The sequence below is a fragment of the Procambarus clarkii genome, chromosome 11 (genome assembly GCF_040958095.1).
Source record: "Procambarus clarkii isolate CNS0578487 chromosome 11, FALCON_Pclarkii_2.0, whole genome shotgun sequence".
NCBI classification, from domain to species: domain Eukaryota; kingdom Metazoa; phylum Arthropoda; class Malacostraca; order Decapoda; family Cambaridae; genus Procambarus; species Procambarus clarkii.
This window is the reverse complement of record NC_091160.1, coordinates 1,117,811-1,138,602: the sequence shown is the minus strand read 5'-3', so window position 1 is coordinate 1,138,602 and position 20,792 is coordinate 1,117,811.

Sequence of the window (20,792 nt, the reverse complement as noted above, 5' to 3'; positions counted from 1 at the left end):
TAGGAGACGCTCCAGACCAACACTGGTGGTGTGGGTGTAGGAGACGCTCCAGACCAACACTGGTGTTGTGGGTGTAGGAGAAGTTCCAGACCAACACTGGAGGTGTGGGTGTAGGAGACGCTCCAGACCAACACTGGTGGTGTGGGTGTAGGAGACGCTCCAGACCAACACTGGTGGTGTGGGTGTAGGAGAAGCTCCAGACCAACACTGGTGGTGTGGGTGTAGGAGACGCTCCAGACCAACACTGGTGGTGTGGGTGTAGGAGACGCTCCAGACCAACACTGGTGGTGTGAGTGTAGGAGACGCTCCAGAACAACACTGGTGGTGTGGGTGTAGGAGACGCCCCAGAACAACACTGGTGGTGTGGGTGTAGGAGACGCTCCAGAACAACACTGGTGGTGTGAGTGTAGGAGACGCTCCAGACCAACACTGGTGATGTGGGTGGAGGAGACGCTCCAGAACAACACTGGTGTGTGAGTGTAGGAGACGCTCCAGACCAACACTGGTGGTGTGGGTGGAGGAGACGCTCATGACCAACACTGGTGGTGTGGGTGTAGGAGACGCTCCTGACCAACACTGGTTGAGTGGGTGGAGGAGACGCTCCTGACCAACACTGGTGGTGTGGGTGTAGGGGACGCTCCTGACCAACACTGGTGGTGTGGGTGTAGGAGACCCTCCAGACCAGCACTGGTGGTGTGGGTGTGTGTGTGGAGCTCCAGACCAACACTGGTAGTTTTGGTGTAGGAGACGCTCCTGACAAACACTGGCGGTGTGAGTGCAGGAGACGCTCCAGACCAACATTGGTGGAGTGGGTGAAGGAGACGCTCCAGACCAACACTGGTGTTGTTGGTGTAGGAGAAGCTCCAGACCAACACTGGTGGTGTGGGTGTAGGAGACGCTCCCGACCAACACTGGTGGTGTGGGTGTAGGAGACGCTCCCGACCAACACTGGTGGTGTGGGTGTAGGAGACGCTCCCGACCAACACTGGTGGTGTGGGTGTAGGAGACGCTCCTGACCAACACTGGTGTTGTGGGTGTAGGAGAAGCTCCAGACCAACACTGGTGGTGTGGGTGTAGGAGACGCTCCAGACCAACGCTGGTGGTGTGGGTGTAGGAGACGCTCCCGACCAACACTGGTGGTGTGGGTGTAGGAGACGCTCCAGACCAACACTGGTGGTGTGGGTGTAGGAGACGCTCCAGACCAACACATGGTGTTGTGGGTGTAGGAGAAGCTCCAGACCAACACTGGTGGTGTGGGTGTAGGAGACGCTCCAGACCAACACTGGTGGTGTGGGTGTAGGAGACGCTCCAGACCAACACTGGTGGTGTGGGTGTAGGAGACGCTCCAGACCAACACTGGTGTTGTGGGTGTAGGAGAAGCTCCAGACCAACACTGGTGGTGTGGGTGTAGGAGACGCTCCAGACCAACACTGGTGGTGTGGGTGTAGGAGACGCTCCAGACCAACACTGGTGGTGTGGGTGTAGGAGAAGCTCCAGACCAACACTGGTGGTGTGGGTGTAGGAGACGCTCCAGACCAACACTGGTGGTGTGGGTGTAGGAGACGCTCCAGACCAACACTGGTGTTGTGGGTGTAGGAGAAGCTCCAGACCAACACTGGTGGTGTGGGTGTAGGAGACGCTCCAGACCAACACTGGTGGTGTAAGTGTAGGAGACGCTCCCAACCAACACTGGTGGTGTGGGTGTAGGAGACGCTCCAGACCAACACTGGTGGTGTGGGTGTAGGAGACGCTCCAGACCAACACAGGTGTTGTGGGTGTAGGAGAAGCTCCAGCCCAACACTGGTGGTGTGGGTGTAGGAGACGCTCCAGACCAACACTGGTGGTGTGGGTGTAGGAGACGCTCCAGACCAACACTGGTGGTGTGGGTGTAGGAGAAGCTCCAGACCAACACTGGTGGTGTGGGTGTAGGAGACGCTCCAGACCAACACTGGTGGTGTGGGTGTAGGAGACGCTCCAGACCAACACTGGTGTTGTGGGTGTAGGAGAAGCTCCAGACCAACACTGGTGGTGTGGGTGTAGGAGACGCTCCAGACCAACACTGGTGGTGTGGGTGTAGGAGACGCTCCAGACCAACACTGGTGGTGTGGGTGTAGGAGAAGCTCCAGACCAACACTGGTGGTGTGGGTGTAGGAGACGCTCCAGACCAACACTGGTGGTGTGGGTGTAGGAGACGCTCCAGACCAACACTGGTGGTGTGGGTGTAGGAGACGCTACAGACCAACACTGGTGTTGTGGGTCTAGGAGAAGCTCCAGACCAACACTGGTGGTGTGGGTGTAGGAGACGCTCCAGACCAACACTGGTGGTGTGGGTGTAGGAGACGTTCCAGACCAACACTGGTGTTGTGGGTGTAGGAGAAGCTCCAGACCAACACTGGTGGTGTGGGTGTAGGAGACGCTCCAGACCAACACTGGTGGTGTGGGTGTAGGAGACGCTCCAGACCAACACTGGTGGTGTGGGTGTAGGAGAAGCTCCAGACCAACACTGGTGGTGTGGGTGTAGGAGACGCTCCAGACCAACACTGGTGGTGTGGGTGTAGGAGACGCTCCAGACCAACACTGGTGGTGTGGGTGTAGGAGACGCTCCAGACCAACACTGGTGTTGTGGGTGTAGGAGAAGTTCCAGACCAACACTGGTGGTGTGGGTGTAGGAGACGCTCCAGACCAACACTGGTGGTGTGGGTGTAGGAGACGCTCCAGACCAACACTGGTGGTGTGGGTGTAGGAGAAGCTCCAGACCAACACTGGTGGTGTGGGTGTAGGAGACGCTCCAGACCAACACTGGTGGTGTGGGTGTAGGAGACGCTCCAGACCAACACTGGTGGTGTGAGTGTAGGAGACGCTCCAGAACAACACTGGTGGTGTGGGTGTAGGAGACGCCCCAGAACAACACTGGTGGTGTGGGTGTAGGAGACGCTCCAGAACAACACTGGTGGTGTGAGTGTAGGAGACGCTCCAGACCAACACTGGTGATGTGGGTGGAGGAGACGCTCCAGAACAACACTGGTGTGTGAGTGTAGGAGACGCTCCAGACCAACACTGGTGGTGTGGGTGGAGGAGACGCTCATGACAAACACTGGTGGTGTGGGTGTAGGAGACGCTCCTGACCAACACTGGTTGAGTGGGTGGAGGAGACGCTCCTGACCAACACTGGTGGTGTGGGTGTAGGGGACGCTCCTGACCAACACTGGTGGTGTGGGTGTAGGAGACCCTCCAGACCAGCACTGGTGGTGTGGGTGTGTGTGTTGAGCTCCAGACCAACACTGGTAGTTTTGGTGTAGGAGACGCTCCTGACAAACACTGGCGGTGTGAGTGCAGGAGACGCTCCAGACCAACATTGGTGGAGTGGGTGAAGGAGACGCTCCAGACCAACACTGGTGTTGTTGGTGTAGGAGAAGCTCCAGACCAACACTGGTGGTGTGGGTGTAGGAGACGCTCCCGACCAACACTGGTGGTGTGGGTGTAGGAGACGCTCCCGACCAACACTGGTGGTGTGGGTGTAGGAGACGCTCCAGACCAACACTGGTGTTGTGGGTGTAGGAGAAGCTCCAGACCAACACTGGTGGTGTGGGTGTAGGAGACGCTCCAGACCAACGCTGGTGGTGTGGGTGTAGGAGACGCTCCCAACCAACACTGGTGGTGTGGGTGTAGGAGACGCTCCAGACCAACACTGGTGGTGTGGGTGTAGGAGACGCTCCAGACCAACACAGGTGTTGTGGGTGTAGGAGTAGCTCCAGACCAACACTGGTGGTGTTGGTGTAGGAGACGCTCCAGACCAACACTGGTGGTGTGGGTGTAGGAGACGCTCCAGACCAACACTGGTGGTGTGGGTGTAGGAGACGCTCCAGACCAACACTGGTGTTGTGGGTGTAGGAGAAGCTCCAGACCAACACTGGTGGTGTGGGTGTAGGAGACGCTCCAGACCAACACTGGTGGTGTGGGTGTAGGAGACGCTCCAGACCAACACTGGTGGTGTGGGTGTAGGAGAAGCTCCAGACCAACACTGGTGGTGTGGGTGTAGGAGAAGCTCCAGACCAACACTGGTGGTGTGGGTGTAGGAGACGCTCCAGATCAACACTGGTGGTGTGGGTGTAGGAGACGCTCCAGACCAACACTGGTGTTGTGGGTGTAGGAGAAGCTCCAGACCAACACTGGTGGTGTGGGTGTAGGAGACGCTCCAGACCAACACTGGTGGTGTGGGTGTAGGAGACGCTCCAGACCAACACTGGTGTTGTGGGTGTAGGAGAAGTTCCAGACCAACACTGGTGGTGTGGGTGTAGGAGACGCTCCAGACCAACACTGGTGGTGTGGGTGTAGGAGACGCTCCAGACCAACACTGGTGGTGTGGGTGTAGGAGAAGCTCCAGACCAACACTGGTGGTGTGGGTGTAGGAGACGCTCCAGACCAACACTGGTGGTGTGGGTGTAGGAGACGCTCCAGACCAACACTGGTGGTGTGAGTGTAGGAGACGCTCCAGAACAACACTGGTGGTGTGGGTGTAGGAGACGCTCCAGAACAACACTGGTGGTGTGGGTGTAGGAGACGCTCCAGAACAACACTGGTGGTGTGAGTGTAGGAGACGCTCCAGACCAACACTGGTGATGTGGGTGGAGGAGACGCTCCAGAACAACACTGGTGTGTGAGTGTAGGAGACGCTCCAGACCAACACTGGTGGTGTGGGTGGAGGAGACGCTCATGACCAACACTGGTGGTGTGGGTGTAGGAGACGCTCCTGACCAACACTGGTTGAGTGGGTGGAGGAGACGCTCCTGACCAACACTGGTGGTGTGGGTGTAGGGGACGCTCCTGACCAACACTGGTGGTGTGGGTGTTGGAGACCCTCCAGACCAGCACTGGTGGTGTGGGTGTGTGTGTGGAGCTCCAGACCAACACTGGTAGTTTTGGTGTAGGAGACGCTCCTGACCAACACTGGCGGTGTGAGTGCAGGAGACGCTCCAGACCAACATTGGTGGAGTGGGTGAAGGAGACGCTCCAGACCAACACTTGTGTTGTTGGTGTAGGAGAAGCTCCAGACCAACACTGGTGGTGTGGGTGTAGGAGACGCTCCCGACCAACACTGGTGGTGTGGGTGTAGGAGACGCTCCCGACCAACACTGGTGGTGTGGGTGTAGGAGACGCTCCCGACCAACACTGGTGGTGTGGGTGTAGGAGACGCTCCAGACCAACACTGGTGTTGTGGGTGTAGGAGAAGCTCCAGACCAACACTGGTGGTGTGGGTGTAGGAGACGCTCCAGACCAACGCTGGTGGTGTGGGTGTAGGAGACGCTCCCAACCAACACTGGTGGTGTGGGTGTAGGAGACGCTCCAGAACAACACTGGTGGTGTGGGTGTAGGAGACGCTCCAGAACAACACTGGTGGTGTGAGTGTAGGAGACGCTCCAGACCAACACTGGTGATGTGGGTGGAGGAGACGCTCCAGAACAACACTGGTGTGTGAGTGTAGGAGACGCTCCAGACCAACACTGGTGGTGTGGGTGGAGGAGACGCTCATGACCAACACTGGTGGTGTGGGTGTAGGAGACGCTCCTGACCAACACTGGTTGAGTGGGTGGAGGAGACGCTCCTGACCAACACTGGTGGTGTGGGTGTAGGGGACGCTCCTGACCAACACTGGTGGTGTGGGTGTTGGAGACCCTCCAGACCAGCACTGGTGGTGTGGGTGTGTGTGTGGAGCTCCAGACCAACACTGGTAGTTTTGGTGTAGGAGACGCTCCTGACCAACACTGGCGGTGTGAGTGCAGGAGACGCTCCAGACCAACATTGGTGGAGTGGGTGAAGGAGACGCTCCAGACCAACACTTGTGTTGTTGGTGTAGGAGAAGCTCCAGACCAACACTGGTGGTGTGGGTGTAGGAGACGCTCCCGACCAACACTGGTGGTGTGGGTGTAGGAGACGCTCCCGACCAACACTGGTGGTGTGGGTGTAGGAGACGCTCCCGACCAACACTGGTGGTGTGGGTGTAGGAGACGCTCCAGACCAACACTGGTGTTGTGGGTGTAGGAGAAGCTCCAGACCAACACTGGTGGTGTGGGTGTAGGAGACGCTCCAGACCAACGCTGGTGGTGTGGGTGTAGGAGACGCTCCCAACCAACACTGGTGGTGTGGGTGTAGGAGACGCTCCAGAACAACACTGGTGGTGTGGGTGTAGGAGACGCTCCAGAACAACACTGGTGGTGTGAGTGTAGGAGACGCTCCAGACCAACACTGGTGATGTGGGTGGAGGAGACGCTCCAGAACAACACTGGTGTGTGAGTGTAGGAGACGCTCCAGACCAACACTGGTGGTGTGGGTGGAGGAGACGCTCATGACCAACACTGGTGGTGTGGGTGTAGGAGACGCTCCTGACCAACACTGGTTGAGTGGGTGGAGGAGACGCTCCTGACCAACACTGGTGGTGTGGGTGTAGGGGACGCTCCTGACCAACACTGGTGGTGTGGGTGTTGGAGACCCTCCAGACCAGCACTGGTGGTGTGGGTGTGTGTGTGGAGCTCCAGACCAACACTGGTAGTTTTGGTGTAGGAGACGCTCCTGACCAACACTGGCGGTGTGAGTGCAGGAGACGCTCCAGACCAACATTGGTGGAGTGGGTGAAGGAGACGCTCCAGACCAACACTGGTGTTGTTGGTGTAGGAGAAGCTCCAGACCAACACTGGTGGTGTGGGTGTAGGAGACGCTCCCGACCAACACTGGTGGTGTGGGTGTAGGAGACGCTCCCGACCAACACTGGTGGTGTGGGTGTAGGAGACGCTCCCGACCAACACTGGTGGTGTGGGTGTAGGAGACGCTCCAGACCAACACTGGTGTTGTGGGTGTAGGAGAAGCTCCAGACCAACACTGGTGGTGTGGGTGTAGGAGACGCTCCAGACCAACGCTGGTGGTGTGGGTGTAGGAGACGCTCCCAACCAACACTGGTGGTGTGGGTGTAGGAGACGCTCCAGACCAACACTGGTGGTGTGGGTGTAGGAGACGCTCCAGACCAACACAGGTGTTGTGGGTGTAGGAGAAGCTCCAGACCAACACTGGTGGTGTTGGTGTAGGAGACGCTCCAGACCAACACTGGTGGTGTGGGTGTAGGAGACGCTCCAGACCAACACTGGTGGTGTGGGTGTAGGAGACGCTCCAGACCAACACTGGTGTTGTGGGTGTAGGAGAAGCTCCAGACCAACACTGGTGGTGTGGGTGTAGGAGACGCTCCAGACCAACACTGGTGGTGTGGGTGTAGGAGACGCTCCAGACCAACACTGGTGGTGTGGGTGTAGGAGAAGCTCCAGACCAACACTGGTGGTGTGGGTGTAGGAGACGCTCCAGACCAACACTGGTGGTGTGGGTGTAGGAGACGCTCCAGACCAACACTGGTGGTGTGGGTGTAGGAGACGCTACAGACCAACACTGGTGTTGTGGGTCTAGGAGAAGCTCCAGACCAACACTGGTGGTGTGGGTGTAGGAGACGCTCCAGACCAACACTGGTGGTGTGGGTGTAGGAGAAGCTCCAGACCAACACTGGTGGTGTGGGTGTAGGAGACGCTCCAGACCAACACTGGTGGTGTGGGTGTAGGAGACGCTCCAGACCAACACTGGTGTTGTGGGTGTAGGAGAAGCTCCAGACCAACACTGGTGGTGTGGGTGTAGGAGACGCTCCAGACCAACACTGGTGGTGTGGGTGTAGGAGACGCTCCAGACCAACACTGGTGGTGTGGGTGTAGGAGAAGCTCCAGACCAACACTGGTGGTGTGGGTGTAGGAGACGCTCCAGACCAACACTGGTGGTGTGGGTGTAGGAGACGCTCCAGACCAACACTGGTGGTGTGGGTGTAGGAGACGCTCCAGACCAACACTGGTGTTGTGGGTGTAGGAGAAGCTCCAGACCAACACTGGTGGTGTGGGTGTAATAGACGCTCCAGACCAACACTGGTGGTGTGGGTGTAGGAGACGCTCCAGACCAACACTGGTGGTGTGGGTGTAGGAGAAGCTCCAGACCAACACTGGTGGTGTAGGTGTAGGAGACGCTCCAGACCAACACTGGTGGTGTGGGTGTAGGAGACGCTCCAGACCAACACTGGTGGTGTGGGTGTAGGAGAAGCTCCAGACCAACACTGGTGGTGTATGTGTAGGAGACGCTCCAGACCAACACTGGTGGTGTGGGTGTAGGAGACGCTCCAGACCAACACTGGTGGTGTGGGTGTAGGAGAAGCTCCAGACCAACACTGGTGGTGTGGGTGTAGGAGACGCTCCAGACCAACACTGGTGGTGTGGGAGTAGGAGACGCTCCAGACCAACACTGGTGGTGTGGGTGTAGGAGAAGCTCCAGACCAACACTGGTGGTGTGGGTGTAGGAGACGCCCCAGGCCAACACTGGTGGTGTGGGTGAAGGAGACGCTCCAGACCAACACTGGTGTTGTGGGTGTAGGAGAAGCTCCAGACCAACACTGGTGGTGTGGGTGTAGGAGACGCTCCAGATCAACACTGGTGGTGTGGGTGTAGGAGACGCTCCAGACCAACACTGGTGTTGTGGGTGTAGGAGAAGCTCCAGACCAACACTGGTGGTGTGGGTGTAGGAGACGCTCCAGACCAACACTGGTGGTGTGGGTGTAGGAGACGCTCCAGACCAACACTGGTGTTGTGGGTGTAGGAAAAGTTCCAGACCAACACTGGTGGTGTGGGTGTAGGAGACGCTCCAGACCAACACTGGTGGTGTGGGTGTAGGAGACGCTCCAGACCAACACTGGTGGTGTGGGTGTAGGAGAAGCTCCAGACCAACACTGGTGGTGTGGGTGTAGGAGACGCTCCAGACCAACACTGGTGGTGTGGGTGTAGGAGACGCTCCAGACCAACACTGGTGGTGTGAGTGTAGGAGACGCTCCAGAACAACACTGGTGGTGTGGGTGTAGGAGACGCTCCAGAACAACACTGGTGGTGTGGGTGTAGGAGACGCTCCAGAACAACACTGGTGGTGTGAGTGTAGGAGACGCTCCAGACCAACACTGGTGATGTGGGTGGAGGAGACGCTCCAGAACAACACTGGTGTGTGAGTGTAGGAGACGCTCCAGACCAACACTGGTGGTGTGGGTGGAGGAGACGCTCATGACCAACACTGGTGGTGTGGGTGTAGGAGACGCTCCTGACCAACACTGGTTGAGTGGGTGGAGGAGACGCTCCTGACCAACACTGGTGGTGTGGGTGTAGGGGACGCTCCTGACCAACACTGGTGGTGTGGGTGTTGGAGACCCTCCAGACCAGCACTGGTGGTGTGGGTGTGTGTCTGGAGCTCCAGACCAACACTGGTAGTTTTGGTGTAGGAGACGCTCCTGACCAACACTGGCGGTGTGAGTGCAGGAGACGCTCCAGACCAACATTGGTGGAGTGGGTGAAGGAGACGCTCCAGACCAACACTGGTGTTGTTGGTGTAGGAGAAGCTCCAGACCAACACTGGTGGTGTGGGTGTAGGAGACGCTCCCGACCAACACTGGTGGTGTGGGTGTAGGAGACGCTCCCGACCAACACTGGTGGTGTGGGTGTAGGAGACGCTCCCGACCAACACTGGTGGTGTGGGTGTAGGAGACGCTCCAGACCAACACTGGTGTTGTGGGTGTAGGAGAAGCTCCAGACCAACACTGGTGGTGTGGGTGTAGGAGACGCTCCAGACCAACGCTGGTGGTGTGGGTGTAGGAGACGCTCCCAACCAACACTGGTGGTGTGGGTGTAGGAGACGCTCCAGACCAACACTGGTGGTGTGGGTGTAGGAGACGCTCCAGACCAACACAGGTGTTGTGGGTGTAGGAGAAGCTCCAGACCAACACTGGTGGTGTTGGTGTAGGAGACGCTCCAGACCAACACTGGTGGTGTGGGTTTAGGAGACGCTCCAGACCAACACTGGTGGTGTGGGTGTAGGAGACGCTCCAGACCAACACTGGTGTTGTGGGTGTAGGAGAAGCTCCAGACCAACACTGGTGGTGTGGGTGTAGGAGACGCTCCAGACCAACACTGGTGGTGTGGGTGTAGGAGACGCTCCAGACCAACACTGGTGGTGTGGGTGTAGGAGAAGCTCCAGACCAACACTGGTGGTGTGGGTGTAGGAGACGCTCCAGACCAACACTGGTGGTGTGGGTGTAGGAGACGCTCCAGACCAACACTGGTGGTGTGGGTGTAGGAGACGCTACAGACCAACACTGGTGTTGTGGGTCTAGGAGAAGCTCCAGACCAACACTGGTGGTGTGGGTGTAGGAGACGCTCCAGACCAACACTGGTGGTGTGGGTGTAGGAGAAGCTCCAGACCAACACTGGTAATGTGGGTGTAGGAGACGCTCCAGACCAACACTGGTGGTGTGGGTGTAGGAGACGCTCCAGACCAACACTGGTGTTGTGGGTGTAGGAGAAGCTCCAGACCAACACTGGTGGTGTGGGTGTAGGAGACGCTCCAGACCAACACTGGTGGTGTGGGTGTAGGAGACGCTCCAGACCAACACTGGTGGTGTGGGTGTAGGAGAAGCTCCAGACCAACACTGGTGGTGTGGGTGTAGGAGACGCTCCAGACCAACACTGGTGGTGTGGGTGTAGGAGACGCTCCAGACCAACACTGGTGGTGTGGGTGTAGGAGACGCTACAGACCAACACTGGTGTTGTGGGTCTAGGAGAAGCTCCAGACCAACACTGGTGGTGTGGGTGTAGGAGACGCTCCAGACCAACACTGGTGGTGTGGGTGTAGGAGACGCTCCAGACCAACACTGGTGGTGTGGGTGTAGGAGACGCTCCAGACCAACACTGGTGGTGTGGGTGTAGGAGACGCTCCAGACCAACACTGGTGGTGTGGGTGTAGGAGAAGCTCCAGACCAACACTGGTGGTGTGGGTGTAGGAGACGCCCCAGGCCAACACTGGTGGTGTGGGTGAAGGAGACGCTCCAGACCAACACTGGTGTTGTGGGTGTAGGAGAAGCTCCAGACCAACACTGGTGGTGTGGGTGTAGGAGACGCTCCAGACCAACACTGGTGGTGTGGGTGTAGGAGACGCTCCAGACCAACACTGGTGTTGTGGGTGTAGGAGAAGCTCCAGACCAACACTGGTGGTGTGGGTGTAGGAGACGCTCCAGACCAACACTGGTGGTGTGGGTGTAGGAGACGCTCCAGACCAACACTGGTGTTGTGGGTGTAGGAGAAGCTCCAGACCAACACTGGTGGTGTGGGTGTAGGAGACGCTCCAGACCAACACTGGTGGTGTGGGTGTAGGAGACGCTCCAGACCAACACTGGTGGTGTGGGTGTAGGAGAAGCTCCAGACCAACACTGGTGGTGTGGGTGTAGGAGACGCTCCAGACCAACACTGGTGGTGTGGGTGTAGGAGACGCTCCAGACCAACACTGGTGGTGTGGGTGTAGGAGAAGCTCCAGACCAACACTGGTGGTGTGGGTGTAGGAGACGCCCCAGGCCAACACTGGTGGTGTGGGTGAAGGAGACGCTCCAGACCAACACTGGTGTTGTGGGTGTAGGAGAAGCTCCAGACCAACACTGGTGGTGTGGGTGTAGGAGACGCTCCAGATCAACACTGGTGGTGTGGGTGTAGGAGACGCTCCAGACCAACACTGGTGTTGTGGGTGTAGGAGAAGCTCCAGACCAACACTGGTGGTGTGGGTGTAGGAGACGCTCCAGACCAACACTGGTGGTGTGGGTGTAGGAGACGCTCCAGACCAACACTGGTGTTGTGGGTGTAGGAGAAGTTCCAGACCAACACTGGTGGTGTGGGTGTAGGAGACGCTCCAGACCAACACTGGTGGTGTGGGTGTAGGAGACGCTCCAGACCAACACTGGTGGTGTGGGTGTAGGAGAAGCTCCAGACCAACACTGGTGGTGTGGGTGTAGGAGACGCTCCAGACCAACACTGGTGGTGTGGGTGTAGGAGACGCTCCAGACCAACACTGGTGGTGTGAGTGTAGGAGACGCTCCAGAACAACACTGGTGGTGTGGGTGTAGGAGACGCTCCAGAACAACACTGGTGGTGTGGGTGTAGGAGACGCTCCAGAACAACACTGGTGGTGTGAGTGTAGGAGACGCTCCAGACCAACACTGGTGATGTGGGTGGAGGAGACGCTCCAGAACAACACTGGTGTGTGAGTGTAGGAGACGCTCCAGACCAACACTGGTGGTGTGGGTGGAGGAGACGCTCATGACCAACACTGGTGGTGTGGGTGTAGGAGACGCTCCTGACCAACACTGGTTGAGTGGGTGGAGGAGACGCTCCTGACCAACACTGGTGGTGTGGGTGTAGGGGACGCTCCTGACCAACACTGGTGGTGTGGGTGTTGGAGACCCTCCAGACCAGCACTGGTGGTGTGGGTGTGTGTGTGGAGCTCCAGACCAACACTGGTAGTTTTGGTGTAGGAGACGCTCCTGACCAACACTGGCGGTGTGAGTGCAGGAGACGCTCCAGACCAACATTGGTGGAGTGGGTGAAGGAGACGCTCCAGACCAACACTGGTGTTGTTGGTGTAGGAGAAGCTCCAGACCAACACTGGTGGTGTGGGTGTAGGAGACGCTCCCGACCAACACTGGTGGTGTGGGTGTAGGAGACGCTCCCGACCAACACTGGTGGTGTGGGTGTAGGAGACGCTCCCGACCAACACTGGTGGTGTGGGTGTAGGAGACGCTCCAGACCAACACTGGTGTTGTGGGTGTAGGAGAAGCTCCAGACCAACACTGGTGGTGTGGGTGTAGGAGACGCTCCAGACCAACGCTGGTGGTGTGGGTGTAGGAGACGCTCCCAACCAACACTGGTGGTGTGGGTGTAGGAGACGCTCCAGACCAACACTGGTGGTGTGGGTGTAGGAGACGCTCCAGACCAACACAGGTGTTGTGGGTGTAGGAGAAGCTCCAGACCAACACTGGTGGTGTTGGTGTAGGAGACGCTCCAGACCAACACTGGTGGTGTGGGTTTAGGAGACGCTCCAGACAAACACTGGTGGTGTGGGTGTAGGAGACGCTCCAGACCAACACTGGTGTTGTGGGTGTAGGAGAAGCTCCAGACCAACACTGGTGGTGTGGGTGTAGGAGACGCTCCAGACCAACACTGGTGGTGTGGGTGTAGGAGACGCTCCAGACCAACACTGGTGGTGTGGGTGTAGGAGAAGCTCTAGACCAACACTGGTGGTGTGGGTGTAGGAGACGCTCCAGACCAACACTGGTGGTGTGGGTGTAGGAGACGCTCCAGACCAACACTGGTGGTGTGGGTGTAGGAGACGCTACAGACCAACACTGGTGTTGTGGGTCTAGGAGAAGCTCCAGACCAACACTGGTGGTGTGGGTGTAGGAGACGCTCCAGACCAACACTGGTGGTGTGGGTGTAGGAGAAGCTCCAGACCAACACTGGTGGTGTGGGTGTAGGAGACGCTCCAGACCAACACTGGTGGTGTGGGTGTAGGAGACGCTCCAGACCAACACTGGTGTTGTGGGTGTAGGAGAAGCTCCAGACCAACACTGGTGGTGTGGGTGTAGGAGACGCTCCAGACCAACACTGGTGGTGTGGGTGTAGGAGACGCTCCAGACCAACACTGGTGGTGTGGGTGTAGGAGAAGCTCCAGACCAACACTGGTGGTGTGGGTGTAGGAGACGCTCCAGACCAACACTGGTGGTGTGGGTGTAGGAGACGCTCCAGACCAACACTGGTGGTGTGGGTGTAGGAGACGCTACAGACCAACACTGGTGTTGTGGGTCTAGGAGAAGCTCCAGACCAACACTGGTGGTGTGGGTGTAGGAGACGCTCCAGACCAACACTGGTGGTGTGGGTGTAGGAGACGCTCCAGACCAACACTGGTGGTGTGGGTGTAGGAGACGCTCCAGACCAACACTGGTGGTGTGGGTGTAGGAGACGCTCCAGACCAACACTGGTGGTGTGGGTGTAGGAGAAGCTCCAGACCAACACTGGTGGTGTGGGTGTAGGAGACGCCCCAGGCCAACACTGGTGGTGTGGGTGAAGGAGACGCTCCAGACCAACACTGGTGTTGTGGGTGTAGGAGAAGCTCCAGACCAACACTGGTGGTGTGGGTGTAGGAGACGCTCCAGACCAACACTTGTGGTGTGGGTGTAGGAGACGCTCCAGACCAACACTGGTGTTGTGGGTGTAGGAGAAGCTCCAGACCAACACTGGTGGTGTGGGTGTAGGAGACGCTCCAGACCAACACTGGTGGTGTGGGTGTAGGAGACGCTCCAGACCAACACTGGTGTTGTGGGTGTAGGAGAAGCTCCAGACCAACACTGGTGGTGTGGGTGTAGGAGACGCTCCAGACCAACACTGGTGGTGTGGGTGTAGGAGACGCTCCAGACCAACACTGGTGGTGTGGGTGTAGGAGAAGCTCCAGACCAACACTGGTGGTGTGGGTGTAGGAGACGCTCCAGACCAACACTGGTGGTGTGGGTGTAGGAGACGCTCCAGACCAACACTGGTGGTGTGGGTGTAGGAGAAGCTCCAGACCAACACTGGTGGTGTGGGTGTAGGAGACGCCCCAGGCCAACACTGGTGGTGTGGGTGAAGGAGACGCTCCAGACCAACACTGGTGTTGTGGGTGTAGGAGAAGCTCCAGACCAACACTGGTGGTGTGGGTGTAGGAGACGCTCCAGATCAACACTGGTGGTGTGGGTGTAGGAGACGCTCCAGACCAACACTGGTGTTGTGGGTGTAGGAGAAGCTCCAGACCAACACTGGTGGTGTGGGTGTAGGAGACGCTCCAGACCAACACCGGTGTTGTGGGTGTAGGAGAAGCTCCAGACCAACACTGGTGGTGTTGGTGTAGGAGACGCTCCAGACCAACACTGGTGGTGTGGGTGTAGGAGACGCTCCAGACCAACACTGGTGGTGTGGGTGTAGGAGACGCTCCAGACCAACACTGGTGTTGTGGGTGTAGGAGAAGTTCCAGACCAACACTGGTGGTGTGGGTGTAGGAGACGCTCCAGACCAACACTGGTGGTGTGGGTGTAGGAGACGCTCCAGACCAACACTGGTGGTGTGGGTGTAGGAGACGCTCCAGACCAACACTGGTGTTGTGGGTGTAGGAGACGCTCCAGACCAACACTGGTGGTGTGGGTGTAGGAGACGCTCCAGGCCAACACTGGTGGTGTGGGTGTAGGAGACGCTCCAGACCAAAACTGGTGTTGTTGGTGTAGGAGAAGCTCCAGACCAACACTGGTGGTGTGGGTGTTGGAGACGCTCCAGACCAACACTGGTGGCGTGGGTGTAGGAGACGCTCCAGACCAACACTGGTGTTGTGGGTGTAGGAGACGCTCCAGACCAACACTGGTGGTGTGGGTGTAGGAGACTCTCCAGACCAACACTGGTGGTGTGGGTTGTTACCACCCTTGAGACTAAATAAGGTTCTTCTCCCCGCAGTGAAATAAAAAAGATAATAAATCGGCCTTGCCAACAACTGTCTAGGGGTAAATATACATCACTGCATAAAATGGAGAACAATATATTTATGCTAAGGGGGACAAACTTAATAACACTTAAATGTATAATAGCCAGAAATATTCTTCAGCATGCAATATCATAGAATGAAATTAATTATTGAGACATGAGCAATATCACCAGAACATGGATTAATCAATAGTAATACTCATATCATCTTACCAGATAATTAACATTTATATGGGCTAAAATAACAGTGACCAATGACTTAACTTAAAACATGACTCCTTTCGAATACAGCTGCCACGCTTCTGCCCACGCCTTGGTCCGCAGGCCAAGCGTCTAACAAAAAATCAACTAACCGTCCACACAAACATTTGTGGAAAATCTAATAATAAAACGCAGCACTAATATTCAAAACATTGTTAAACTAAAGAGTAGTAAACACTGGTACAACATTCCATACAATAATACGGAAACCAAATATGGGAATAAATCAAGGTAAAACTATAAACACTCAATTGACAACAATGTTCCCACACTGGCCTTATCCAAATATGGTCAACCGCCCAAACGGAGAAACTACATGAGAAATTAACACCAAAAGCCTCACACAATATAATGTAACTCAGGCACACTACAGCATGCTATAATATATATATAACATACAAAATCTTATATCATACAACTGGATGCTATATTAAAGAACAAGACAATAAAGTAATATGAGAATCAAGAGTAATGGCAGAATCCTAATGAGATTCGTAACATGGGTGTAGGAGACGCTCCCGACCAACACTGGTGGTGTGGGTGGAGGAGACGCTCCCGACCAACACTGGTGGTGTGGGTGTAGGAGACGCTCCCGACCAACACTGGTGGTGTGGGTGTAGGAGACGCTCCCGACCAACACTGGTGGTGTGGGTGTAGGAGACGCTTCCGACCAACACTGGTGGTGTGGGTGTAGGAGACGCTCCCGACCAACACTGGTGGTGTGGGTGTAGGAGACGCTCCAGACCAACACTGGTGTTGTGGGTGTAGGAGAAGCTCCAGACCAACACTGGTGGTGTGGGTGTAGGAGACGCTCCAGACCAACACTGGTGGTGTAAGTGTAGGAGACGCTCCCAACCAACACTGGTGGTGTGGGTGTAGGAGACGCTCCAGACCAACACTGGTGGTGTGGGTGTAGGAGACGCTCCAGACCAACACAGGTGTTGTGGGTGTAGGAGAAGCTCCAGCCCAACACTGGTGGTGTGGGTGTAGGAGACGCTCCAGACCAACACTGGTGGTGTGGGTGTAGGAGACGCTCCAGACCAACACTGGTGGTGTGGGTGTAGGAGAAGCTCCAGACCAACACTGGTGGTGTGGGTGTAGGAGACGCTCCAGACCAACACTGGTGGTGTGGGTGTAGGAGACGCTCCAGACCAACACTGGTGTTGTGGGTGTAGGAGAAGCTCCAGACCAACACTGGTGGTGTGGGTGTAGGAGACGCTCCAGACCAACACTGGTGGTGTGGGTGTAGGAGACGCTCCAGACCAACACTGGTGGTGTGGGTGTAGGAGAAGCTCCAGACCAACACTGGTGGTGTGGGTGTAGGAGACGCTCCAGACCAACACTGGTGGTGTGGGTGTAGGAGACGCTCCAGACCAACACTGGTGGTGTGGGTGTAGGAGACGCTACAGACCAACACTGGTGTTGTGGGTCTAGGAGAAGCTCCAGACCAACACTGGTGGTGTGGGTGTAGGAGACGCTCCAGACCAACACTGGTGGTGTGGGTGTAGGAGACGTTCCAGACCAACACTGGTGTTGTGGGTGTAGGAGAAGCTCCAGACCAACACTGGTGGTGTGGGTGTAGGAGACGCTCCAGACCAACACTGGTGGTGTGGGTGTAGGAGACGCTCCAGACCAACACTGGTGGTGTGGGTGTAGGAGAAGCTCCAGACCAACACTGGTGGTGTGGGTGTAGGAGACGCTCCAGACCAACACTGGTGGTGTGGGTGTAGGAGACGCTCCAGACCAACACTGGTGGTGTGGGTGAAGGAGACGCTCCAGACCAACACTGGTGTTGTGGGTGTAGGAGAAGCTCCAGACCAACACTGGTGGTGTGGGTGTAGGAGACGCTCCAGATCAACACTGGTGGTGTGGGTGTAGGAGACGCTCCAGACCAACACTGGTGTTGTGGGTGTAGGAGAAGCTCCAGACCAACACTGGTGGTGTGGGTGTAGGAGACGCTCCAGACCAACACTGGTGGTGTGGGTGTAGGAGACGCTCCAGACCAACACTGGTGTTGTGGGTGTAGGAGAAGTTCCAGGTGTTATACTCAAAATTCTGTCAGTTGAAATGTAACCAATCACAGGCAAGTAGGCCTCTGACGTCATGCCAGACAGAGGAGCATCAGCGATGCTCCCAGCAGCCTCAGTTATCCTCCCAGACTCAGAGTAGAAGGACCTCGGCTAGGCAGTTATATACCTTGCTATCTCAGTCAATAAATATATACAGAAGCGCTACCGTGTCTACATTCTACCCGAACAAGGCAAACGAATACAGACCAACACTGGTGGTGTGGGTGTAGGAGACGCTCCAGACCAACACTGGTGGTGTGGGTGTAGGAGACGCTCCAGACCAACACTGGTGGTGTGGGTGTAGGAGAAGCTCCAGACCAACACTGGTGGTGTGGGTGTAGGAGACGCTCCAGACCAACACTGGTGGTGTGGGTGTAGGAGACGCTCCAGACCAACACTGGTGGTGTGAGTGTAGGAGACGCTCCAGAACAACACTGGTGGTGTGGGTGTAGGAGACGCCCCAGAACAACACTGGTGGTGTGGGTGTAGGAGACGCTCCAGAACAACACTGGTGGTGTGAGTGTAGGAGACGCTCCAGACCAACACTGGTGATGTGGGTGGAGGAGACGCTCCAGAACAACACTGGTGTGTGAGTGTAGGAGACGCTCCAGACCAACACTGGTGGTGTGGGTGGAGGAGACGCTCATGACCAACACTGGTGGTGTGGGTGTAGGAGACGCTCCTGACCAACACTGGTTGAGTGGGTGGAGGAGACGCTCCAGACCAACACTGGTGGTGTGGGTGTAGGAGACGCTCCAGACCAACACTGGTGGTGTGGGTGTAGGAGAAGCTCCAGACCAACACTGGTGGTGTGGGTGTAGGAGACGCTCCAGACCAACACTGGTGGTGTGGGTGTAGGAGACGCTCCAGACCAACACTGGTGGTGTGAGTGTAGGAGACGCTCCAGAACAACACTGGTGGTGTGGGTGTAGGAGACGCCCCAGAACAACACTGGTGGTGTGGGTGTAGGAGACGCTCCAGAACAACACTGGTGGTGTGAGTGTAGGAGACGCTCCAGACCAACACTGGTGATGTGGGTGGAGGAGACGCTCCAGAACAACACTGGTGTGTGAGTGTAGGAGACGCTCCAGACCAACACTGGTGGTGTGGGTGGAGGAGACGCTCATGACCAACACTGGTGGTGTGGGTGTAGGAGACGCTCCTGACCAACACTGGTTGAGTGGGTGGAGGAGACGCTCCTGACCAACACTGGTGGTGTGGGTGTAGGGGACGCTCCTGACCAACACTGGTGGTGTGGGTGTAGGAGACCCTCCAGACCAGCACTGGTGGTGTGGGTGTGTGTGTGGAGCTCCAGACCAACACTGGTAGTTTTGGTGTATGAGACGCTCCTGACAAACACTGGCGGTGTGAGTGCAGGAGACGCTCCAGACCAACATTGGTGGAGTGGGTGAAGGAGACGCTCCAGACCAACACTGGTGTTGTTGGTGTAGGAGAAGCTCCAGACCAACACTGGTGGTGTGGGTGTAGGAGACGCTCCCGACCAACACTGGTGGTGTGGGTGTAGGAGACGCTCCCGACCAACACTGGTGGTGTGGGTGTAGGAGACGCTCCCGACCAACACTGGTGGTGTGGGTGGAGGAGACGCTCATGACCAACACTGGTGGTGTGGGTGTAGGAGACGCTCCTGACCAACACTGGTTGAGTGGGTGGAGGAGACGCTCCTGACCAACACTGGTGGTGTGGGTGTAGGGGACGCTCCTGACCAACACTGGTGGTGTGGGTGTAGGAGACCCTCCAGACCAGCACTGGTGGTGTGGGTGTGTGTGTGGAGCTCCAGACCAACACTGGTAGTTTTGGTGTAGGAGACGCTCCTGACAAACACTGGCGGTGTGAGTGCAGGAGACGCTCCAGACCAACATTGGTGGAGTGGGTGAAGGAGACGCTCCAGACCAACACTGGTGTTGTTGGTGTAGGAGAAGCTCCAGACCAACACTGGTGGTGTGGGTGTAGGAGACGCTCCCGACCAACACTGGTGGTGTGGGTGTAGGAGACGCTCCCGACCAACACTGGTGGTGTGGGTGTAGGAGACGCTCCCGACCAACACTGGTGGTGTGGGTGTAGGAGACGCTCCAGACCAACACTGGTGTTGTGGGTGTAGGAGAAGCTCCAGACCAACACTGGTGGTGTGGGTGTAGGAGACGCTCCAGACCAACGCTGGTGGTGTGGGTGTAGGAGACGCTCCAGACCAACACTGGTGTTGTGGGTGTAGGAGAAGCTCCAGACCAACACTGGTGGTGTGGGTGTAGGAGACGCTCCAGACCAACACTGGTGGTGTGGGTGTAGGAGACGCTCCAGACCAACACTGGTGTTGTGGGTGTAGGAGAAGCTCCAGACCAACACTGGTGGTGTGGGTGTAGGAGACGCTCCAGACCAACACTGGTGGTGTGGGTGTAGGAGACGCTCCAGACCAACACTGGTGGTGTGGGTGTAGGAGAAGCTCCAGACCAACACTGGTGGTGTGGGTGTAGGAGACGCTCCCGACCAACACTGGTGGTGTGGGTGTAGGAGACGCTCCAGACCAACACTGGTGTTGTGGGTGTAGGAGAAGCTCCAGACCAACACTGGTGGTGTGGGTGTAGGAGACGCTCCAGACCAACACTGGTGGTGTAAGTGTAGGAGACGCTCCCAACCAACACTGGTGGTGTGGGTGTAGGAGACGCTCCAGACCAACACTGGTGGTGTGGGTGTAGGAGACGCTCCAGACCAACACAGGTGTTGTGGGTGTAGGAGAAGCTCCAGCCCAACACTGGTGGTGTGGGTGTAGGAGACGCTCCAGACCAACACTGGTGGTGTGGGTGTAGGAGACGCTCCAGACCAACACTGGTGGTGTGGGTGTAGGAGGAAGCTCCAGACCAACACTGGTGGTGTGGGTGTAGGAGACGCTCCAGACCAACACTGGTGGTGTGGGTGTAGGAGACGCTCCAGACCAACACTGGTGTTGTGGGTGTAGGAGAAGCTCCAGACCAACACTGGTGGTGTGGGTGTAGGAGACGCTCCAGACCAACACTGG